The sequence below is a fragment of the Echinops telfairi genome, unplaced genomic scaffold (genome assembly GCF_000313985.2).
Source record: "Echinops telfairi isolate 266 unplaced genomic scaffold, ASM31398v2 ScPeMD7_1;HRSCAF=3_0, whole genome shotgun sequence".
Lineage (NCBI taxonomy): Eukaryota > Metazoa > Chordata > Mammalia > Afrosoricida > Tenrecidae > Echinops > Echinops telfairi.
The window spans coordinates 45067219-45079515 of record NW_022103896.1 but is presented as its reverse complement, the minus strand read 5'-3'; the positions used below and the strand labels follow the sequence as shown (position 1 = coordinate 45079515).

Genomic DNA, 12297 nt, shown 5'->3' with positions numbered 1-12297 from the left:
CCTCCCCCATGAACCCTTGATCATTTATAAATTATTGTTATTTTGTCATATCTTACACCGTTCGATGTCTCCCTTAACCCACTTCTCCGCTGTCTGTCCCCCGGGAGGAGGTTATATGTAGATTCTTATAATCTGTTACCCCTGGTCCTGAGGAGTTCTTCTGTCCTGGATTCCCTGTGTTTCTACTTCCTATCTTTACCAGTGTACATCCTCCAGTACAGCCGGATTTGTAAGATAGAATTGGGATCATGATAGTGGGGGGCAGGAAGCATTAAAGAACTAAAGGAAGTTTGTATGTTTCACTGTTGATACACTGCATCCTGACTGGCTCGTCTCCTCCCTGTGACCCTTCCGCAAGGGGATGTCCAATTGCCCACAGATAGGTCCTGGGTCCCACTCCGCACTCCCCCTCATTCACAATGCTATGATTTTTTTTGTCCTTTGATGCCTGATACCTGATCCCTTCGATGCCTCGTGATCTCACAGGCTGGTGTGCTTCTTCTATGTGGGCATTGTTGTTTCTCAGCTAGATGGCCGCTTATTTATCTTCAGGCCTTTAAGAACCCAGACGCTATATCTTTTGATTGGCGGGCACTATCATCTTTCTTCACCACATTTACTTATACACCCATTGTCTTCAGCAATTGTGTTGGGAAGGTAAGCATCTCAGACTGCCAAATTGTTAGAACAAAGTGTTCTTGTGTTGAGAGAGTACTTGAGTAGGAGCCCACTGTCCATCTGTTTCCTTAATACTAGACATATATATATACATAGATATATTTCCCCCTTGTCGTACATAAATATATTTACATTTGTACATGCCTGTATTTAGATCTCTATAAATGCCCCTTGCCTCCAAATTCTTTCCTCTATTTCCTTTTACTTTCCTCTTGTCCCACTGTCATGTTCAGCCTTCATTTGGGTTTCAGGAATTCCTCTCAGTTACATTGTCCTTGATCTAGCCCTGCCAGACCTCCTCCACCCTTCGTGCCACTGATTTTGGATCACTTGTTCCCTTGTCCCTGGGTTTGCTAACACCCACTTCCTTTCCCCCACCTCCCCCTCTCCCATGTCCCTCTGGAACTGTCATCTTGTTCTTCTTTCTTCCGGCTTGTTTATCCCACCTATCCTTTCCAGATAGACATGACAGCAACAACAATATGCACCAACGCAAGACCGAATACAACAGAGCAACAATAGATAATAAAACAATAGCTACAACAACAATAAAAAGGCAACAACAACAGCAAACCCTATAAATAGTTCAAGGTCTATTTGTTGTCCTTTACAAGTGCTTTCCAGTCGAGTCTGATGGGGTGCCATGCCCTGGCCCCACATTTATCCCTGGCATTCCCTGGGAACTTCATTGCTCTGCTCCCACCGCTGCTCTGCTGCACGCCCCCAGTGTCTGGCTTTGGTGTAGTGGGCTGAGGGTGGGCACAATTCTCACCGTGTGTCTCTAGTGTTGTCCTCGCTGGTGTTATGAGTCAGTGAGGAACGTGTCTCATGGTGAGGCCAACCCTGTGGTTGTCTCTGTGTATTGGCTGCTCTGAGCAGAAACATTGTCCTCAGGGCTTGGTGGACCAGGATGTGCTTCACTTCTTCCCCCCTCCTCCCTCATTGGCTCCTGTATGCTCGGATCAGACAAGTTGCTCTCCTTGAGCTGTAGCTTCAGTGCTGTCCTCTGAAGTGAACGCTTCTGGTGGGGAGGGGGGTGCTGTCCACACAGTTGGGATTGGTGCCGGCCCCTCAGGCCTCTCTGTCGCTTATCTGCTTCATGTCAGTGTGCTGCATTCTTGTCTTGGCGCACCGGGTTGAAGTCTGGTCCCTCTTTCCCTGTGGAGATATAAACAGCACCCTCCACTTGGGTGGGTTAGTGTCCCATTCCCCCAGTTACCCATGTCTTTTTCCCCCCTCTTTTTTAGTGGGCTACCATATGTATCCCTGAGTTTAGCCTGGCCCCGCCATATTACCTGGACCTCACCCGAGGGCCGTATGTATACTTTCCTCCAGTTCTTCCCATGCAGCGATGTGCTTCATGCATTCATCACTGCTTTTTAGGGATGCGTAATACTCCATTGTATGCATTGTATGTATGTACCACAGTTTTTTCTACATTGTAAACATTTTTATTTTACAGATTTTATTTAATGCTAATAAATTTTACTTCAGGAGTTTTACGTATCTTTGTCATCCATCAGTTGCGATTTAGTTCCTCTAAATCTTGTAAAAGTTCATCTTCAAGATAGCCTTTTTTAAGGGCCACCGTTGCCCAGTAGGCATTAATCTCAGATCTGTCAGTTCTTCTGGGTACGCCACTTTAACCTCCATTATGGACAGACGTCAAACATCTCATGTCTGAAAATTCTGTTATTCCCTTTAGAGCCCTAGAAGTAGAAAGCACATTTATGTATTAGTGCTAAATATTTCTACATTGTTAACTTTTAGTATTGCTTGAGCAAAGTGTTACAGGTCTCATTGTCACCACTGAAATCAACCCACAGTGATGGAAGCAAAACCTGTCATCCTTTCAGCCACAACTGCCGTCTGGACACCGTGATCAGCTGTGCCCACTTTCACAGACTCAGGCTGCATGTAACACCGTTTTTAATCCACTCATCTGTTGATGGAAATTTGGGCTGTTTCCAACTCCTTAAAATTGTGAACTGTGTCACGATGAACATTGGGGCACAGATGTCTGGCCGTGGCTTGTTTCTTGTCTCTTCGGGGAAACCCCAATACATTTATATTAGCATGAAAAGCATCATCATTCCATCAAAATCAGAGGAAACGTGGGGTGCATTTCTCCAAGTTTAATTACGGAGTCCAGGGTCACTTCTCTTGAATAGCAAAAGAAGGACCACGTACCGTGAACACGGCTTCCGTTCAGTAGAAGAGCCAAATGTCTGCAGGACTGAAATGGTGGGACCGTCTCTGCAGCCGGCTTACAGGGCAGAGCCCATTCCCAAAGGCCCACAGCCCGTGAAGGGGAAAATAGCTTTTTACGACGTGAGACTGCGTGGTGCCCAGCAGAAACTAGTAAACCCGTGTTCTTGGTCAAGGTTGCCCAGTACTGTCTCTGTGCTACACAGCAACTGCATCCCAGCTGGATGCTCTCTCCGTGGGAGGCGATTCCAACTCCTGACAGCCTGTAGGACAGAGCCTAACTGCCCCCTGGGGGTTGCTAGGCTCGAATCTTTCTGAGAGTAGTTTGCCACGACTTTTCTCCCATGGAGCAGTGCTGAGTGCTAACTACTAGCTGAGCACTTTAGCACTGCACCACTACGGTTTCCTAGGAAAGGCCATGAGCAAACGCAGTTAAAATCCCCCAGAGCCAACTGTTAGAGCCACAACAGTGCTTGCTCCCCACTTTGTCTCCTATTGTGCCCTCCGCCCCTGCCACCCAAATCACTTAATAAGAGAAAAGAAATTGCTCTTTAGTCTGATGCTCATGCGCCCCTCTCAGAGGAATGGTGCCTCTTCACTGAACCATGCAAGTCTTGAGTTCCAATCGTTTTGAATGCCTGCTGCTTATTTGAATCACCAGGGGAGTGAGGTGTGAGGGGGAGAGGTTTAAAAATTATGGATGCTGGGGAAGAGGTCTGAGGTGGGGGGCAAGTCTGGGCATCAGGATTTAGATGCTCCCCAGGCATCAACTGTGCAGTGCAGACTGAGAACCACAGACCCACAGTGAATGAAACGTGGGGCAGCAGCTTGATCTGTAGCTGCCCAGCATTGGAAGCAACCTTTTAATTGGAGAATGGATAAACATACAGTGGCACATTCATACGCTGGATGGAGACAGTGATAAACAGAAATGTGTAATCAAGCTTTGGAACGACAAGGAGGAAGTTTAAATGCATATTGCTAAATGAAAGAATGTTGTCCAATAAAACAAGCCCCCTACCCTGCCCTAGCCCATCCCACTGGAAGACACGACACATGCCTGCAGCAATGGCCTCCAACCTATGATTAGGCACATGTCAGACTGAGCAGGCCAGTGTGATGTTATCGCTCTTGTCACTGTGAGTCTGAAGCTGATTTAATGGAAACAAAAAGCAACAAATGAAAGAAGACAGTCTAGAAAAGCTACATGTTGGACAAGTCCATCTCTATGACAGTCTAGAAAGGCAAATATATCCATAGAGATGGTAGAAAGGTCAGGGGAGGGAAGAGAGGGATGAGGGGGAGCTCAGGGCATTCTCAGGGCCATGAAACTATTCCATACGATATTGTAATGGGCATATGATATTACCATTTATCAAAACCCATGAAATGGTACACCCCTGATATAGTTAAAGTTTATTGTGCCAACCTGGCCGATAAACACATGTGGGGTTAATTGAAGGGCGGAGAGATACATGGGTTGGTGAACCTCGCCTTTCGAGTTCTCGGGTCTCTTGCTTTCTGATGGTTGCACCAGGGCGCAGCTGCCTTAGCCAGTTCCCTGCTTCAGCTGGCAAGGCTCATTTCCTGCAAGATATTCCTGAGGAGAAGCCGCATGGACCTACCCCGATGCAGCCCTGGGTGCTGGAGCAGCTGTGTGGAGATCCCTGCCAGCACTGACATGCTTACAAGTTCACTGATTCGGCTTTCCTCCTGCAGTTGGCATCATAGTGTGTATTTTGTGAGATGGAGGAGGACTTTGTGTATTGCTGTTGGACATATGGGTTAATGTTGGACTTGTAGGCTTGGGCGGCACTTGGTTGGGATGTTTTCTTAATGTGCACTTATCCTTTATATAAAACTCTCTTATACATACTATGAATTTCTGTGGATTTGCTTCTCTAAAGTACCCAGACTAATACACCCCAAAGAATCAATGCCAGTGTAAATAATGGACTTTAACTTAATAATGATGTATCAATATTGGTTCACCAATTATACCTGATGCAGCACAGGAATGTAAGATGTTAATAATGTGAGAACCTTTTCAGGGGTGAGATACTTAAGGCTTTTTGTGCGAACCTGGCCAATAAACACATGTGGGGTTCAATTGAAGGGTAGAGAGATAAATGGCTTGGTGAGCCTCGCCTTCCTAGTTCTTGGGTCTCTTGCTTTCTGATGGTCAGACCAAGGTGCCTTAGGCAGTTCCCTGCTTTAGCTGGCCAGGCTCACTTCCTGTGAGGCATCCCTGAGGAGAAGCCACATGGACTTACCCTGATGCAACCCTGGGTGTTGGAGAAGCCACCTGGAGACCCCTGCCAGCACTGAGATGCTTACACTGCCACTGGATTCAAAGACTTTTTACCCACTGGCCTGTGATCCTCCTGCATTCGGTGTCATTGTGTGTGTTTTGTGAGTTTGAGGAGGACTTTTGTAGATTGGTGTTGGACATATGGGCTAAGAAGGACTTGTGGGCTTGGACTGGACTGAATTAGGTGCTTTCTGAATGTACACTTACTTATCTTTTATAAAGAACTCTATCTTATACATATATGAGTTTCTGTGGATTTGTTTCCATCGTTTACCCAGACTAACACAAAGGGCCAGCGGGCTATTCAGGAATTCTCTGTATTTGCCTGCACCATTTTCTATCAACTTTAATCTACTCTAAAATATAAAGTGTACTATTATTTTTTAAGACACTGTTGTCATTTTCAGTAACTCTTACGTATGCTTCTGAGCCAGGCTAGCCATTTGTTTAAAATCACTCCAGACACTTGGAATGTGCATTTAAGATGGAAACGACCATTGCTTTGACCATTGGTTGCCAACTCTGGGGTTGTCAGATGAGTGGCATCAGCTTGCCTGGGAGCCTGCAGAAATGCCCATTCCCAGGTTCCTCTGGAGACACATCAGACTTTGATCTGTGCTGTAACATGGACTTTGTAGAGAACAAAAACACCCATTTGCAAAATGTGGTACCGTCTTGCCTATGCTTTTGAGTAATTCTATTTTGATTTTCCCCTACCCCTTTTTTAATGTTGGGACCACGACTTTTAATTTTCAGTGTCATGGGATTGTAGGACTGCCACTGGGGAAGGACACATTAATCATTAGTGAGAGGTAGAGGAATGTTTGCAGAACGGTGACGCGGTGCCCACTCATAGGCCATTAAACCACTTGGGGGAAGAAAGAGGAGATTTAGGGGAAAAGTCAGCCTAAATCCAGAAGTCTGTGAGTTCTGAGCGAGTTTCATGGTTGCAGCATTTTCCAGTTCTGGACTGTTTCATCTGCCAAGTCTATCTAAACACTTGAGTACATGTGGTATTTTAAAGTTTTCAGTGTCAAACTAATTTTCTTGGGATCCAAGTCAGACTCTTCTGGTAACTAGGTAACCCTTCCAAACCGTGGGGAACAACAGATTCAAGCCAATGTGTAAGATCCCACAGGGGGCCTCTCTTTTGCACAATTACCTTTTGAGACTCTATAGTGAAACCTGGAGGAGGGTCAAGAGGGGAGGAGAGAGTACAGAGGGTGCCAAGGGAGCACATTTGGGCAACACCACAAACTTAAAAGCCACGCGGCTGCCAGCCAGCCCTGTCCACAAAGAGTACATCGGGGGGTGGAAGGGCTTAATGATCTCCACACCCCTTCCCCAGCCTCGGTCTTCCTTTAACTAATGCATATTTATACAACGTAGATAAGGAATTTTATTTATTTGATTGTGGTTGAGAATATACACAGCAAAACTCACACCAATTCAACAGTTTCTATAGGTGCTAGTTAGTCACACGGATATAGCCTTCAAACTTGGTACCATCCTCACCGCCTTTTCTAAGTTGGCTACACCCGCACTGTTGGACATTCAGCATCCTAAACTGTGAGAAAATACATTTCTGCCTGTTAAAGCCATCTAATTGTAGTATTTCTATTATATCAGCACTAGGTAAATAAGATAAAGCCCAGTATGGGAAGTGAGTCGCTGCTTTAACAGATACTGTAATTGTATCTGGATGTACTCTTGGAATTGGGTAATAAGTGGAGGCTGAATGAGTTTTAAGTTGCCTGGTAGTAAAAGCCTAATTTGCCTTGCCTTGCAAGTGGTGAAAAGCCAGGATTACTTTGTGGACTAAGGTGCGCCTGACCCAAGCTATGGTCTTTTCCATCACCTCATCTGCAGGTGAAAGTTGGACATTGAAAAAGGTGAAAGTTGGACATTGAAAAAGGAAGACCAAAAAAAAAGAAAAAGGAAGACCATGCTTTGACGTGTGGTACCGGTGAAGTATTTGGAAGTACCATGCTGCCGAAAGAACAAACATCGCTCTTGGAAGCACCACGGCCAGCATGCTCCTTAGAGGCAAGGATGGCGAGACTTCATCTCACGTGCTCTGCAGAGACCAGTCCCTGGAGAAGGACATCACACTTGGTAAAATGGACGGGCAGTGAAAGGGAGGAAAACCCTCAGCCAGGTGGATTGACACGTGGCCGCACAGTGAGTTCAAATATAGGAACACTTGTGAGGGTGGCGCGGGACCTGGTGGATGTTCACTCTGTTGTGCCCAGGGCCACCCTGAGTCAGAACAGACTCCGGGGCCCCAGCAGCCACAGCTGTTCGCCATGTGGACTCTGTTGATAGAATTGTGGGTGTCATAGGTAAGTCTGGGGAAGGCTCAGCAGGAAGGGAAGAGAGCTGTTGAGAACGTCCCTTTTAGTTTTCAAGAATATAGATGGTGCTAGCAACAGAATGTTGCTAGAATTGTGGACATCAATGTACTGCTGCTGAAACTCCAACAAAAATGAGGAAAATGTGATTGAATGATGGAGGAAGGAGGATTTTTTTTTTGTACAATGGCAATGAACTTGTCGGAATTATGTTCAAATGTTTGTTGGAAAGTAGAACCTGTAAGTGATGGGCTCAGATGGCTGACAGATAGGATTTCTAAGCACAATCTACGCAGGCAGTGTGCTTTCCCTTTACTGCTTACAGTAACATAGGGAAGGAAGGAGCCGAACTGACAACACGATCTGCAAAAGAAAGACCAAATGTATGGATCTGGAATCTCCTGGTGTGCACCTGGCCTAGAATATTCACCAGGATTTGGCTACACAATCTTGGGTGAAAGAGATGAATTAATCTATGATTGCAGAGGTCTGTCTAACCAACTACTGCAGCACAGAGCCCACTGACTTAGACTGAAGGGAAAAAGAAGAGAAAGGCTGCTGGCTGCCTTTGGGGATTATTGTGTATAAATATTTCCCCTTTGCTTGTAGAATAAAATACGTACAAAGAAAAACATATTCTATGTTGTTGCATTTCATCTCATCAAATAAAATCAGTGACAGCATCCCAGTAACCACTCCCCCCCCACACACACACATATGCATGGTCCTTTTACCCCCAATCTGCCTTCTTTTCCTACCCTCCCTCCCTTCATTCTTTCCTGTCCCTTCACTGTCTGCTCCACCCCTACCACCACCCGAACTTGACCATGTCTTTAAAGTCTTATCCTTTGGTGTGAAAACCACTTTTCTTTTCCTTTCTTTCCTTTTATAATAATGGTGTCATAAAATATTGATCTTTAGGGGCTTGGGTCTTTTGAGCCTCTTCTATAGGCAAGAGACAGGCCAAAGGAGCTACGTCCATTCTCCTCCAATGAAAGACAAGGAGCCATTTGGAGGTCAGCCCAAGTGTTGGAAGGAGCACGGAGAGTAGGGCTTTCTTGGTTTCTAAGGGTGGAGCCACAGTCTCCCCGATCTCAAGAGGGGCGGGGTGTCCTGGTCTTAAAGAGTCAGATCTTTGCCAACTTGCTTCTAGAGGGTGGGCCTACTGCTAAGGTGGGCTTGTGGGGGTTGGGGGTGGGGTGGAGCCACCACTCAAAACTGAGAGGGTAGAGGGGTCATGCTCAAGGGGCAGAAGCAAAGTCAGCTAGACCATGGGATTCCGGTAGAAATTGAGATAGACTAGGAAAATAAGGATTCCTAAAGCGGAGGGAGTAGTGTTGCTGTCCCAAAGGAAGGTGGAGCTGAGTCCCACGGCTAAGAGAGCAAGCAGAGCATTCCTTCTCAGACAGCGAGTGAACTGGGAGGGGTCTGCTGAGTCCTGCGAGTGAATGGGGAGGGGTCTGCTGAGTCCTGCGAGTGAACGGGGAGGGGTCTGCTGAGTCGTGCGAGTGAACGGGAGGGGTCTGCTGAGTCTGCACTTGCTTAGTGTCTGTCACCCCTGATTTCCCTGATTTCTTCTCTTTGTGATGGAAATGCCTACTTTGTGCCTGCTCCATCATTGTACTTTGGAAACAAATAGCTTGTCGTCTAGATTTCAACGGCTCAAAGATGAAGAGGAATTTTGCCCCAGGCTGGAATAGGCCTAACGTCTCTTTCATGTTTGATTTAGAAGATTCACAAGATGAGATTTTAGACTTGGGGTTGACTTACGACTTTTGCAATGTTGAGATGGGTTGGATGTATTAAGCCTGTGGGAAGGACATGGATTTGAGGTGGGGGTGGGGGAGGGGATCACAGGGTGGAATGTTATGGATTGAACGGTGTAGACCTCCCTCCCCTTGCAGCCCCCCCTCCCATATGTGTTGTAAATAGTAGCCCCTATACCTGTGGTTATGATCCCATGAGAACAAGTCCCTTTGCTGCGTCAATGAAGCAGAATTAGTGTAGATACTGTCCTGAGTCACTCCCCTTTGAGATATAAAAAGATTCAACATTACCAGCAAGCAGAGATGGGACACAAGCCTGCCAAGCCATATGAAGATCACCCAGGAGTGAGGTCCAGACAGACGAGGACCTTCCCCCAGAGCCTCCAGAGAAAGAAAGCCTTTCCCTGGAGCCAGCATCCAGAATTTGGACTTCTTCTGGCTTCCTAAACTGTGAGAAAGTGAGTTTCTGTGTGATAGCCTCCCCCTTGTGATATTTCTACAACAGCACCTCATGCTCGATCAAGTGGCGCATCAGCCAAGGCGAGACAGTGGTTGAAACAATGGGCTCAAACATAACAATCGGGAGGACAGCTCAGGGCGGGGCAGTGTTCTGTTCAGCTGTATGCGGGGTCTCTATGGGTGACAGCTGACTGGATAGAGCACCCAGCACCGGATAACGGCGACATCTGCTCCTCTGGTCTCTGCTACTGCTTCAAGCTGCTGCTGTCAGCTTCATCCCATGAGGAAGCTCTTAAAGGAGCCTAATAAATAATCAATGCAAGTGCTTTTCCCTGGTTAAGCTAAACTATTTGTTGTTGTTGTTCTAAGAATGTCATCTCAGGGCATCCACTTCAGGGAATGTGTGTGTTAGTCTGGGTAGACTAGAGAAACAAATTCATAGACACTCATATGTGTATAAGAAAGCGCTTTATACAAAGAGTAATTGCATATTAAGAAAACATCCCAGCCCAGGCCAGATCAAGTCCATAAGTCCAGTATTAGCCGATATGTCCAATGCCAGTCTATTAATTCCTCTTCAGACTCACACAACACATGCAATGACACTAAATGCAGGAAGATGATAGGCCAGTGTGTGGGAAGTCTTGTGGAGCCAGTGGTGGTGGAAACATCTCAGCTGGTGTGGGTCTCCACATGGCTCCTCCAGGTCCAGGGCTCTGGCTCCATCAGTGTGTCCCCATGGGGCTTGTCGACAGGAATGTGAAGCAGAGCATGTGGGTCTGGCCTCCAGGGAGCTATTTATCTCCGTAGCACCTCCAAATGAGATCATCAAGCTGCGACTTGCTTGACAGGTGAGACTGTACCACAGACCATATATAGTTACGAGGTGAGCAACTCCTGGAACATAATGGGCTCAACTGTGCTGGGATGCTAGGAGGCATCCAGACTCTCTTGTTTCACAAAAATGACGATTAAAGCCCCAAATGATGACGACACCTTCTCAGGGAGAGAAGCACTCTTCTCCACGGGCTGCTCTGCTCTAAGACATTTTACAAAGGAAAGCCCCCTCGAAAGAATTTTGACACAAGAAGTGTGTGGTGTGACAATGAAAGGCGAGTGGAATGTCTGAGTGCATATGTGACAGAACTGGCAATTTTCTGGCACTCTGTTGGGGGCTTCCTGTCAGGGTTACCAGCCCCTAACACGTCATCATGTGTTCGGTAGGCACAATTGTACAGCAATGATAAGTAAAGATTATAGTAAAGTCATAGAGCATGAGAGATAGAAGAGAGATTAAAATAATGGAGTCAGGCACATTTCATGGTAGCATGTTCACCTCAGCCCTGCTTGGAAGACCATGTGGAGAGAGAGAGGGGGCAAGGAGGACAAGGGGAAAGGGAACAGTGGAGCGAGGGAGCGGGGCAGAGGTGGAGGAGGAGCAAGAGAGTATTCACAGCAAGGAGAATAAGGGGGTGTGGTACAGTGATGTGTGTGTCGGGGCGTGGGGGTGGGAGTCGGGGGGTGGGAGTCGGGGGGAGAGAGGCGATGTCAAGGAGCCCAACAAGGAAAAGAACCTTTGGAAACCGACTGTGGTAGCAATTGTATAATACTGCTTGGCGTGATTGAACTATGGAGTGATAGGATATCTGTGCTAACTCCCAATGGATAATATATATTTTTAAATGTATGTAAAAACACATTTAAATACACCTTTCCCTTACCTCTCCTCAACTCCTCTGGCTCCAGTAGCTGGTCTCACCACCTGCAGAATTCCCTCCAGTTGTCCCTGCTGCCTGCTCTGTCATGGCAGAGTGACATGTCATGACATGACATGTCATGTCACTCCTGCGCAGAAGGTCATTCTGAGACTCCCGAGTGCAATGTATTTGCAAATGGTGACACAATGGAAACCCCTGCCTTGTGGTTGATCCCTCCCTGGCCACCTTTCAGATTTCATTGTCAACCCCTACCTTGCAAGCACTGCCTGTCCTTCCCCTAAGCTGGATTTCTCCCTGTTCCACAATCAAGCCCTGCCTTTTCTTGGCGTCGCCACTCTGCTGAGCTGGTTCCTCCACCCGGCTGTGTCTCCCCACTCTCATCTTCCCTCCCAACACAATGCTAACTCCGCCTGTCAGACAGCGTCCCTGAACCCAACACAGTGTGCTTCTGCCTCCTCTGCGCTTTCCAGCTCTTGGCGCCCCTCTTATTGGATGCTCTCCTCCAGTCTTCATTCAATAACTGTTAGGAACCTCCTGGGCATAGCGTGGGACAACGATCTGGATCTCTGTCTGCATCAGCTGGGGTCCCAGCAGGAAACAGATGGCACACACAAATTAGCATCATTTGGAGTCTAGTAAAAGGACTGTGTACTAAGGAGTGGGCCAGGTGTGAGACGCTCGAGTGGCACAATGGTTACGCCCTCAGCTTTTAACTGAACGGTCCGTGGCCCCAGCCCGCCGGACACCTGTAGGAGAAAGACGTGGCAGCAGTCAAAATGAGAGCTTGGGAACTCCTTCAGGCCACT

At 47.0% G+C, this 12297-nt stretch overlaps 1 non-coding gene across 1 annotated transcript; it reads right to left on the bottom strand.

Annotated features, from left to right (window-relative positions):
* Positions 1–2461: 2461 nt before the first annotated feature.
* On the bottom strand, positions 2462–2591 carry LOC115868986. The gene has a single exon (XR_004045917.1). It is a non-coding gene; the product is annotated as a small nucleolar RNA SNORA1 (small nucleolar RNA).
* Positions 2592–12297: the final 9706 nt, after the last annotated feature.